General features: G+C 36.2%; 1 long non-coding RNA gene across 2 annotated transcripts; it reads left to right on the top strand.

Moving 5' to 3' along the window:
* Positions 1–531: 531 nt before the first annotated feature.
* On the top strand, positions 532–3,631 carry LOC145590795 (uncharacterized). Of its 2 annotated transcripts, none has more exons than XR_014102159.1 (5): positions 532–751; positions 925–1,064; positions 1,185–1,304; positions 2,586–2,698; positions 3,261–3,631. It is a non-coding gene; the product is annotated as an uncharacterized LOC145590795 (long non-coding RNA). The 2 variants fall into 2 exon arrangements; XR_014102158.1 differs by having other exon boundaries at positions 3,376–3,631.
* The last annotated feature ends 6,866 nt before the right edge of the window (positions 3,632–10,497 follow it).

Consider the following 10,497-nt stretch of genomic DNA (forward strand, 5'->3'; position numbering starts at 1 on the left):
AGCTAAAGGTGCAAGGCAGTTCCTCCTCTTGAAGCTCAAAAGTGTTGGAGTGCAAAAGCCAAGTCTTCAAGCCTGTGCTCTCATGCTGCGTGGACATCAAAATCGGTGTTGAACCCACCGTGAAGGCATCTAGTGACTGCCTCCCCCAACATGTATCAAGTGGAGCGCACGGGAGCATCAACGACCGCACGAGAGGGAAGTGCCCTGCTCCTAGGCGCGGGCACGCACGAGTGAGGAGTGGGCGCGCAGGCCCTGTGCGCGGCCGTGCAGGTGTGAGGTGCGGCCGCGCACCTCCTCTTCCCCTGTTTCGTACCCATTTTTGAGATACTACTACAAATCTCTTAGTTTCTCGACGCTTTTGCCTCGACGATGAATATAAGCCGTTAGCATAAAATTTAGGTTTCGTTTTTTCTCAAAGCTTTTCTGAGTCGTAATATTGTATGGACATTAAAAAGCATCAAAAAAATCTCATGCACGTGACTCAATGGCAGTCTGATATTTCAGATCAGAATGTTACGACTAACAAAAGAAAGCAGGGTAATAAAAAAAACGCAATTAAAAATTAAAACTGATTGCTCCCACTCGCCGCCACAGACCCATCTCTCTCTCAATTTCTCCCAAAACCTAATTACTCCGTACCTTCTATCATCATCCATACAATCTCATCTCCTAAAACCACTTGTAATTCAAAGATTTTGGCTTAAACTTGTGGAAAAATTGTTCCTCTGCTTGTTATTTTTTTCAATTCCTGGTAATGTTCTCATAAATTTCCTTGCTTTTAATTTATGTAGTTTGATGATTCAAATTAGGTATTTATATTGATTTATTGTTCTGAAATTGTCTTGAATTATTAGTTATTGTATAGTAATCGGTCATTATTAGTATCAAATTAAGGGTTTGATTCAATTGGTGTGTTGGGTGCAGGGCAGGGGAATTGACAACATTTTTGTTTGTTTATACTTCATTAGTTTGGGTTGTTGGTGTCGATTTTTGTATATTTCACACTACAGCCACCCTCACCTCCCACACTCGCACCGACATCAGCGCAGGCCACCACATGTGCCGTAAGTCCTCTTACCTTACACATTCTCTAATTCTGTTGATTCCAATTATATTAAGATTGGATCTTATTCAGTTATTATTATTAATTTTTAATGTTTTTGGACATTTTATATTGGTGGTAGGTTGAATATGAGCATTAATTATGCCGTCAAAGTAGTAGGATTTGGCGAGGATGCATGCAAATCTATGCTTAAGAGGTGTTGAAGAATTTGTTAATGCTGTTAGTCACTATGAGCCCTTAGGTAAGCTTATTTGGATTTTTTTTTTTTTTTTTTTTTTTTGTCATTAATATTGATTTAAGATCTTCTAATTATTTATTATTGTTTAATTTTGTTAGGAGATTTGATTATAATTGAAGGATTTGATTATAATTGAGAGGTTGGATTGTTGGGGTTTATTGTGGTGATGTACTGATTGAATGTTAATGGTGACATTGGTAGATGCACAGGGTTCTAATGTTTTAATTGAGCAAAGGTTTGTTGCTAGTGACAAAGGACAATATGATGATCAAGAACGTAACTAAATTCAGGGATAGATTCATCAAGAATTTGGGTGGTATTCTTGTTAAACAAATTGCCAACTATAGTTGCTGGGGATGGTAAAAATTTAAACTTTTGAACGACAGATTCATTTGAAGGAATAAGATAGTTTTTAAGCTAGTTTTTTTTTTATTTTTTTTTTTATTTTTTATTTTTTTTAATTTTTAAATAGTAGTTTATAAGCTAGTTGTTGAGGTTTTGGTATAAATTAAATAAGATACCTAATCTGAACCAACCTCTTGTTTACCATAATCAATCGAAAATCGTTTTTAACAAGCAGCATATGGCATCACTAAGTGGAAGATTTTAAAGGCCATATGATCTTGATGCAGATTTCAGTAAAGACGTGGGCAATAGATCATTTGCCTCTATTTCGTGGAAAAAGAATTTGACTTGTAAAAGGTGGGTTTGATGTACCCTTGGCTTATTAAGGTTCCTCTGATGAATGAGTCAGAGTAGTTAAAATGAAGGCAATCTGATCTCTAGGAAGAATTCTCAATGAACCTTTTGCATATCAAGTCATGTGTTTTGTAGTTATCTTATCAAATCATGTTGATATACTAAACTAATATATACTAGATTCGATTGCATTGTACTTAAGAACTAAATATCCTTGTGTGCATTTGATCTTTGATTTGAGTTATATTAAACCCTAAAACAGAATATTATGAGGTTTTATACTTATATATGTAATGAGTTAGCTCTTTTATAATTTTAATCGGTACTCGTTTAATTTGATTTATTTCAATTTATGAGTATTTATAACTTTTTGCAGAGGAATAATTAACAAAAAATTATGAAACTATTTATAATTGAATTTTTTACTGTGTTTGGAGTTTCATTGTTGACGTCGTTTGGGTCTGATGATTTGATCTTCATTGTGAGTTATAGCTATTTTAACACTCCCCAAAAGATCCCTAAGACTTTTTTAAGGTATATTTTTACTTTATTAATTGTCTGATCTGGTATATTTTTTTTATACAGTTACTCAATATGCATTTTAGTTTTTCGAGAAGGGGTGCTGTGATGGTGCAGGAATCAAGGTATACCTTTTTTTTGAGGGATCAAGGGATCAAGGTATACCTAGGTTTTTTTGGGTAAGTGTTACATTATTATTGTTTCAATTGATTTTGTACTCCAATTCATTCAGAGTAATAATTGCTGAATGTATATCTTTGCTATTTTTAGTTTATAAAATTAATATGAATTTTTTATTTCTATTTTTTTTTCTTTGATGTGATTTATTATTGGTGATTTTTGCAACACCTAATTCTTGAGGTGGATTGTCTGCATCTTTATCATAAGCTCAAGAAGGGTTCTTGTGAGTTGTCTGCAGTGGGCACTATTACTGTGATATTGATTTGCATTAATTTTGTTCAAATATTGCTTTTGTTTTAATTATATATGCTGCTTGTTTAATTTAGAGTGCTTGCTTGTTTCCGCTCCCTATGTTCCTATTATTGTAAACTTTTATTAATTTTGGGTTGTGTTTTGCTTTTGTTTCGATAAAATTTGTATTTTTGGGTTGATTCATGAATAGTGAAGATTTGAAAGAAGGGGGTGGTTTCTAGTTATTGCCTTAAAGTCTTAGGTGTGGTTTCTTTTAGAATCATTGTAATTGGTATTCGTATATATTACTAATTCAATTTCTGTCATCAGTTTAAATGATTGATGTTGTTCTTGTTCCAAGATGCTAACCACACTGTTGTTGACCTTGCTACTGTTGCTGTGCAATGTTGTTGCTGTTGTTTTTGATTCTCGATGATGTTGTCAGTATTCCTAGGACAACAATGATTGGTCACAATAAGAACTTTGCTTTACGCCCCCTTGTAAGCAAATTAAGGAGCAGCTAAATTGGAGATTGGTTGAAATTTTATTGTAAAGAAATGAGCAGGTTTGTTCCACTACAACTAGTCAAGAATAAAGTGTAAGTTAGAATTATATCTTTTGTAATAGAAAAACTTATTACTATTAGATATTGTACATAAACTATAAATATATTTATATGAAATAAAAAAAAAATTGGATAATTTTGCTGTGTATATATTGGTAATTAATACTTGTAAACTAGTAACAATTTTCAGTGAGAAATATTTTTTTTTATAATTGTATTCTAGATATTTTTGTATAAAATATGGACAAGAAAAAGCATCTCTAACAAAGAAAATGTAGACAGAAAAAAGCGTCGGCAAAATACTTGACATCAAATATATGAAACCGTGGACACAAAAAAGCGTCGCTATCTTTAAGATTCTAGACACAAAAAAGCGTCGTTAAAGCTCAGAAAGTGCGCCAACTACTGCACAGTTCGACGCATCGTATAAAGATTTGGACACAATATAGTGTCGAGATTCGCGACGCTTTTTAGCGTCGAAAAAAGGCTTTAAAAGCGTCCAAAAAGGACTGATTTTCTAGTAGTGAGAGGCTGTGCTTGTGAAGGAGAGGCCGCGCCATTTGGGGTTCTTTTTGGACGTTCCTAACTCTTCCATTGTTAGTTTTATTATATATATAATTTCTTCATTTCTAGAGAGAGAATGAGTTTTGATTTAGCTTAGAATTAGATTTTGAGAGAGAAGCTCAAATTGGGGGAAATTTTTGTTATTAGATTCTAGAGAGAGAAACTTGGTGATTTTGATGAAGGCTACTTTCAATCTTCTTCCTCTTTGATTTTGATCAATGTTTTGTAAGAATTCTTTACTCTTTAATTCAATTTTATGTTTGATTTTTGAATTTGATTGAATTAGTTGTTGTTTGTTTGATTTAATTTTTGATAAGTTTGAGCATATTTTGAATACAATGTTGATGATGAAATTTGTGATTAGATTAGTTTTGTTATTTAAATTTGCAATGTATAGTGAGTAGATTACTTGTTAGGGATAGGGTGAAGCATGTATGAGTGATAATTCATGGCTAATTGGGGGATTTTGATTGATCATCATTGTGATTAAATTGGTTTGTGAAATTTGTGCATGTGTTTAATATCTTGAGGAGTGATCAACCTTAATTATCAAGCTAGATTGCATAATAGTTTTCATTGATACGAAAAATTGATTTGGAAGCTATTATTATCGATTGATCTTGTTTTGCGATTTTCCTTTGAAGTCATTTGTAGAGACATCTAGCTTGACCCTAGGAAATAGCTCTTTAAGTGATTTTGATTGCATTTGTTACTTTCCCTCACATTGTATGCTTGGTCGATTTGTTGCCCAATTAGTGTGATTATCATGAGTGCATGTGGATCCTAATTCCCTAACATCCTTTATATCATTCTTGTATTCATTTAATTGCGTTGTTTAGCTTGCTAGACCAACCCTCACCTAGGTTTCGGAATAGGTTAGATTGAGACTTTAGCATTTACCACATTCCCTTGGGTTTGACCCGGACTTACCCCTATACTTAGGGTTGGTGTAGACACCCAAATGTGTCTCCCCAAAACCAAACCCAGTGATGAATACCTTTTCGCGTCGAATCATTCTCGAACGAAGTGAAAGTGTGGAAAGTCTAATGTTGTGGTTAGTTTTTATTAAAAATCTTTCTTTCTGTTTTCAAAAACCTGCTCTATTTTATGAAAATAGCCAATCCAGTTTAGTTTGATCCATGACAAGGGTCCAATAATGGTATAGTTGGATTGGGCTCGAAAAGACCTTTCCAACGATATATTATAAGCCCAATTCCGATTAATAATGAGGAAGTTATGGCCAAAATACTAAACTGGGCCCGGTTTGGTTCTTATATGCGGCCCAATGATCTAGAGGAGGGCGTATTATGAATTATCATTCCTAATGCAATTAGGATTGATTATGGTCTTCTAGAATTTTTTAGGAGGTTCTTTTGAATCCTAAAGGGATTAGGATTGATAATTATGTTTTATGAGTTTTATTTGGAGTAAAAGAAGTGTTTTAAATGAAATTACGATTTTACTCTTCGTACGGATTTTACGACTTGATTTTATCGAAAGATAGATTCCGCGTTGAAAACGCGTGGAAAACCTTCTGCATCGCCAAGGTAGTTTCGTCGCCCGAAAGATAGTTTCGTCGCCCGAAAACGCGTTGAAAACGCGTTCGAAAGATAGTTTCGTCGCCCGGCGACAAAGCCTGTCGCCTGGCGACAAAGCCTGTCGCCTGGCGACAAATCCTGTCGTTGGCGACAGAAGCGTGTTTAATTCCTTTTCGAACTCTGATTCGTTTCTATCAATTCCGGACTGTTTTCTTATAAATAGGGTCCTTGGACCTCCGTTTTCAATCATCTACAATGTACAATCATCATCTCTCTCTTTCTCTCTCTAAAGCTAGAAGCTTTCCTTCTCTCTCTATTCTTTTTCTAAACCTTCCCTCAAACACAATTTCTCATACATTAGTTCTAAGTTTGAAGTTGCCTTCGCCCTACACATGAAAGGTTATAATTGCTGAGGGTTTGGTCCCAAATCTCTATTTCAATTATTTAATTTAATTGTTTGATTTTATATTTTCTTTGAAGTTACTAATGCGTGTATTTTGTTATTAGAAAGAGGCACGAGGCATCAAAGTATGTAGTCTTATTGCTCCATTCTTGTAGAAATCATGTTTATTATTTATTAATTCCTAGCATCATGTTAGGATGTTATTATTGCTTTCTAGTATCATGTTTAGGGTGCTTCCTATGCTTTCTAATATCATATCAATATCATGTTAGCATCATGTTAGGATGTTATTATTGCTTTCTAGTATCATGTTTAGGGTGCTTCTTATGTTTTCTAATATCATATCAATATCTTGTTAGTATCATGTTAGGGCTAAAGCTTTGATCTTTAATGTTTAGTGACATGCTAGGGTTTGTTATTAATCTTGTTAGTATCATGCCTAGTATCTTGCTATTATTATGCTTTAACATGATTATTTTTGTTATAATTGTTATTATGATTATAATTATTATTATAATTTATGTTGCTTGATGTTTATTATTTGTTATTGCTTGATCACACCTTTTGTGCAGGTTTAAAGGGAATTTGTACTTGTAATCACGCTTAATAAGATAATTAATAATCTTGTTTAAGGTTAATATGATTATAATTCAAGTGATCACCATTAATAGTTTTGCTTGTGCATTAATATTCAACCAACATAGATTAAACAGGTTTAGGGTTAACCTATTGATTGCATGTTAGTCAAAAAGCGCACATAAATACGAGAAGAATGAAGTAGAGACTTATTATTAGGGCAGGTTTAATCTCTTTTAGGTTAGATTTGTACCTTCATCCCCGAACTTTTAGTCATGATTCCATACCTATTGGAGTTGACGATCTTATGGATCGTTAAGGGGTGTAACCTTCATCCTGTGAACGATTTACAAGTTCCTAAAACTTGTTGGCGACTCTTTTGCTCTAGCTTCCTTCCCTTTGAACGCCACCATACTTAAGTGTATGATCACAGTGGGCTCAAGTGTAGGATGGCTTGAAATATTCCCTACAGTTTTTGGCGACTCCACTGGGGAGGATTTCTATTTTAATTCCTAAAATTTATTTTGGCAATGATTTAGAATGAGTGGATGAGATTCGAAAAGTTCTAAGTATTTTATGTGCGTAATTTTGATTAACATTATTGTCATATGCATAAAAAAAGGTTCTCATTGGAAAGACCATCCGTAATGAGTAAAATACGTAGGATTTTTACACGAAAGAAATTTGAGAAATATCTTTCACAACTAGAATCGAAATAATACTGCGAAAATTGGAAAATTCTAAGAACACAGAAATCTGCCGAGGCATGTAGAAACTAGCGTCTAGAAAACAGAGTGCGTCGCCTGAAAAATGGCCTCGTCGCCTGGCGACAACCTTGTCGTCTGGCGACGGAGTTATTTTCTGGCGACAGACTCTGTTGTCTGGCGCCAAGTTCTTCCAATACCGAGCCAGAACTTTGCCTTCTTGTTTTTACTAATTCTAGCACTGTTGGCTCAATTCTACTTTCTAATTGAGTTTTTCTCTTTTTTCTGAAACCCATATGTGTTCTACATATGGACATAACCCTCTGGGAATTTATGCTCCATCTACCCGATTGAACGCTCTGAGCAACAAAGGGTACATCCGAAAATGTTGAATTCACCAAACCATGGAAGCGAGTTTAACTCGCGGGGTCCCATCCACACATGCCAACCCTTCCAAAGGTAAGGCTTCCGCGCGGTGCATCCGGACTCATAACCATGGACCCTCTTTGACTAACCCATATCCTGAACTTTAGAGAATTAGAGCCATGGTTAGGTTGCAAACTCATTGCATCATATCGTGCCTACTTGACTACTTGTGCATTATTTATTATGCATACTCTATGTGTTTTTCCTAACTGTTTGTTTGACTTGTGATTAAGTCTAAATAAACTAATTAATGACTAAAAGGACTTTGCCTAATTAATTAATTAATTAATTTGAGTAATTAAAGGCTAATAAATTAACTAAAGTGACTTAGTACGACTTTAGGCCTGTCCCTTTAGAGTAAAAATACTGAAATCAGTCCCAGATCGATGTTCCAGTAATGGCGCAAAAATCTGGGCTGTGGCGCCAAACGCTGCTGTGTAATGCCTGGCGACAACCTTGTCGTCTGGCGCTGCACTGCAGAGTGCGGCGACAGTTCTGTTGCTTCGGCGACAGTTCAGTTTCTTGCTCGAGTCATCACGATGAGTCTAATTAAACAGTTTATTAATCAGTTTGGTCATTTTGTTAATAGCAGTAGTCATATGTAGTCCTTAATTGGGTATAAGCACTTAGTCTCATGATCATACACAAGAGTCAAAGCATGTCAGTTGCACTCACAAATAAAGCACACACTAATATGTATGTACACTTTGACCATATCTAGAGAGTCTTGTATGCGCGTGTTTTCCGTCATTTTTGTAGGGGGGTAAAATCGGATATTAATCCTCCAATTAAACCTCACTTATGTGAACCCATATACTTGATTCCCTTGATTCCCAAAAATATGCACCCTATTTTTGCCCTTTTTTTTATAAACCAATAAAGTAAAAGTCAATTTGAGTCAAGTCATTAAAACAAATAAATGATTTAATTTACAGCGCGTGGTCAAGAAAGGAAGGGCGTTTAATCAAGGATAACCTCTTCATTCAAGTTCAGCTTTTTGATAAACCAATCAGTCAGAAAAGAAAAGCTAAGAAATTAATTGAAGGATTTATGTCTTCGTCGTGTGCAATTACTAGATATATAAATGGATCAAATTATGGAGATAATTAAGTTCGTACATTTGGGTCGTCGTTTTATCATAGCTAGAGGTACTAACGATCTTTGGGTTAGTAAAATAGACCAAAGCCCAATTGGACGGATCCTCACAAAGGGTCTAGATCGGGCACGAGAGGACAAGGCCCATGATGGGCCTCATCCTCTAGTATGGCCGGCCACATGGAGTGGATTGAAGGGTTTTGGGCTTCCTAACCCTAGTATAATTATAACGGGATTATAAATAGACTAGGTGCCTAGGGTTTGCAAGTAGTATGCAATTATCTAATCAGTGTGATCAAACCCTAATTAGCAAACACGAGACCAACCCCTCTCATACTCCTCTCTATCTCACGGCTCTCTCCTCCCTCCTTGGCGCCAATGTGGTGGTGGTAGATCGTGGTGGTCGGTTAGTCCAATAAAGGTGGTGATCGCGGTTTTCCTCAATCACTCGACCAATCTAGTATTTGTGGACGGCTCGTTCGAAGCTCGTGGACTAAGTAGAGGAGCAACGCTTGGGGCTCTATTCTCTCCCTGATTTGTCAATCAATTGCTACGTGGAATTCACGCTTCAAAGGTATGATTATGTGTCTTGTGTGTTATGCATGTGTTCTTGGGATTAGGTACTTTTATGAATATGATTCATGATTTTCCGCTGCTTAGTTCAAAGAAGCCCATGAAGTGAAGGCCTTGACGAGTGGCATTTATGCCACAATTTAGTGCTCATTTTACGGGTTTTTCCTCCCACTTGTAGCTTGTTTGCCCCCCCTTTTTTTTTTCTCACCTTTTTGTTCTTCTTTTCTTCGTTTGCCTTTCTCCTTGTTTTCTTTGTTTTCGTTTTGTAGGAATCAAGGCATTGGAAGAAGAGCAATTCATTCTCATATCCCCTGTGTGCGGGCGCGCAACACTGTGAGAACCCGCGCAGGATTGCCTCAAGAGCAGAACAGAAACATAAGGTTTTGTGCGCCTTGTGCGTGGCTTATGCGTGGGCGCGCGCCTTTGAACTGTACGGGCGCGCAACCCTGTGAGAACCCGCACGAGATAGCAGCAGAAGCAGAGCCAAAACAGAGAGTTGTGCGCGCCACATGTGTGCCATGTGTGCGGGCGCGCATTCATCATGCGCGAGCGCGCAGTAGATGGGAGAAGGCGCGCATCCATGGGTCTAATTCCTCCGTACCCATAGATCTGCGGGCGCACAAGATCGGAGAGGGCGCACGCATGGCAGCTGTGCGGGCGCGCAGTGTATATGCTCGGGCGCGCACCGCTGGGTTTCAGTTTTTTTTTTTTTTAATTTCAAATTCTTGTATCTTTTTAGTGGACCTATATATATAGGCCGTAGGGTGAATTAGTGATCATCTAGCATTATCTGAGAAACAATTAAACCCTAATTTTAGAGAGAGAAAGTGTAGTATTACTCAAGTTATTTCCATGTATGCAATTTTGGCTCAAGTTTCATTTCAATCCATCAAGCAACTTTGCAAGTTTTAATCTTTCTATTATTGCCTACTTAGTAATCTCTAATCCTTTCTCTTAGTCTTGTTTATTTTCACTCTAGTTGTTTATTTCTATCTATTTTGTGGATTAATATATTTTGGTATTTTCATTGTTTTTGATCATGTTTGCTTTCATGTTTATTGTGTTTTCATCTAGTTTTGTTATCATGTCTAGTCCCCCTTTTCTAGGCTAATCTCTTAGCTAG

The sequence above is a fragment of the Chenopodium album genome, chromosome 18, assembly GCF_948465745.1.
Source record: "Chenopodium album chromosome 18, dcCheAlbu1.1, whole genome shotgun sequence".
Lineage (NCBI taxonomy): Eukaryota > Viridiplantae > Streptophyta > Magnoliopsida > Caryophyllales > Amaranthaceae > Chenopodium > Chenopodium album.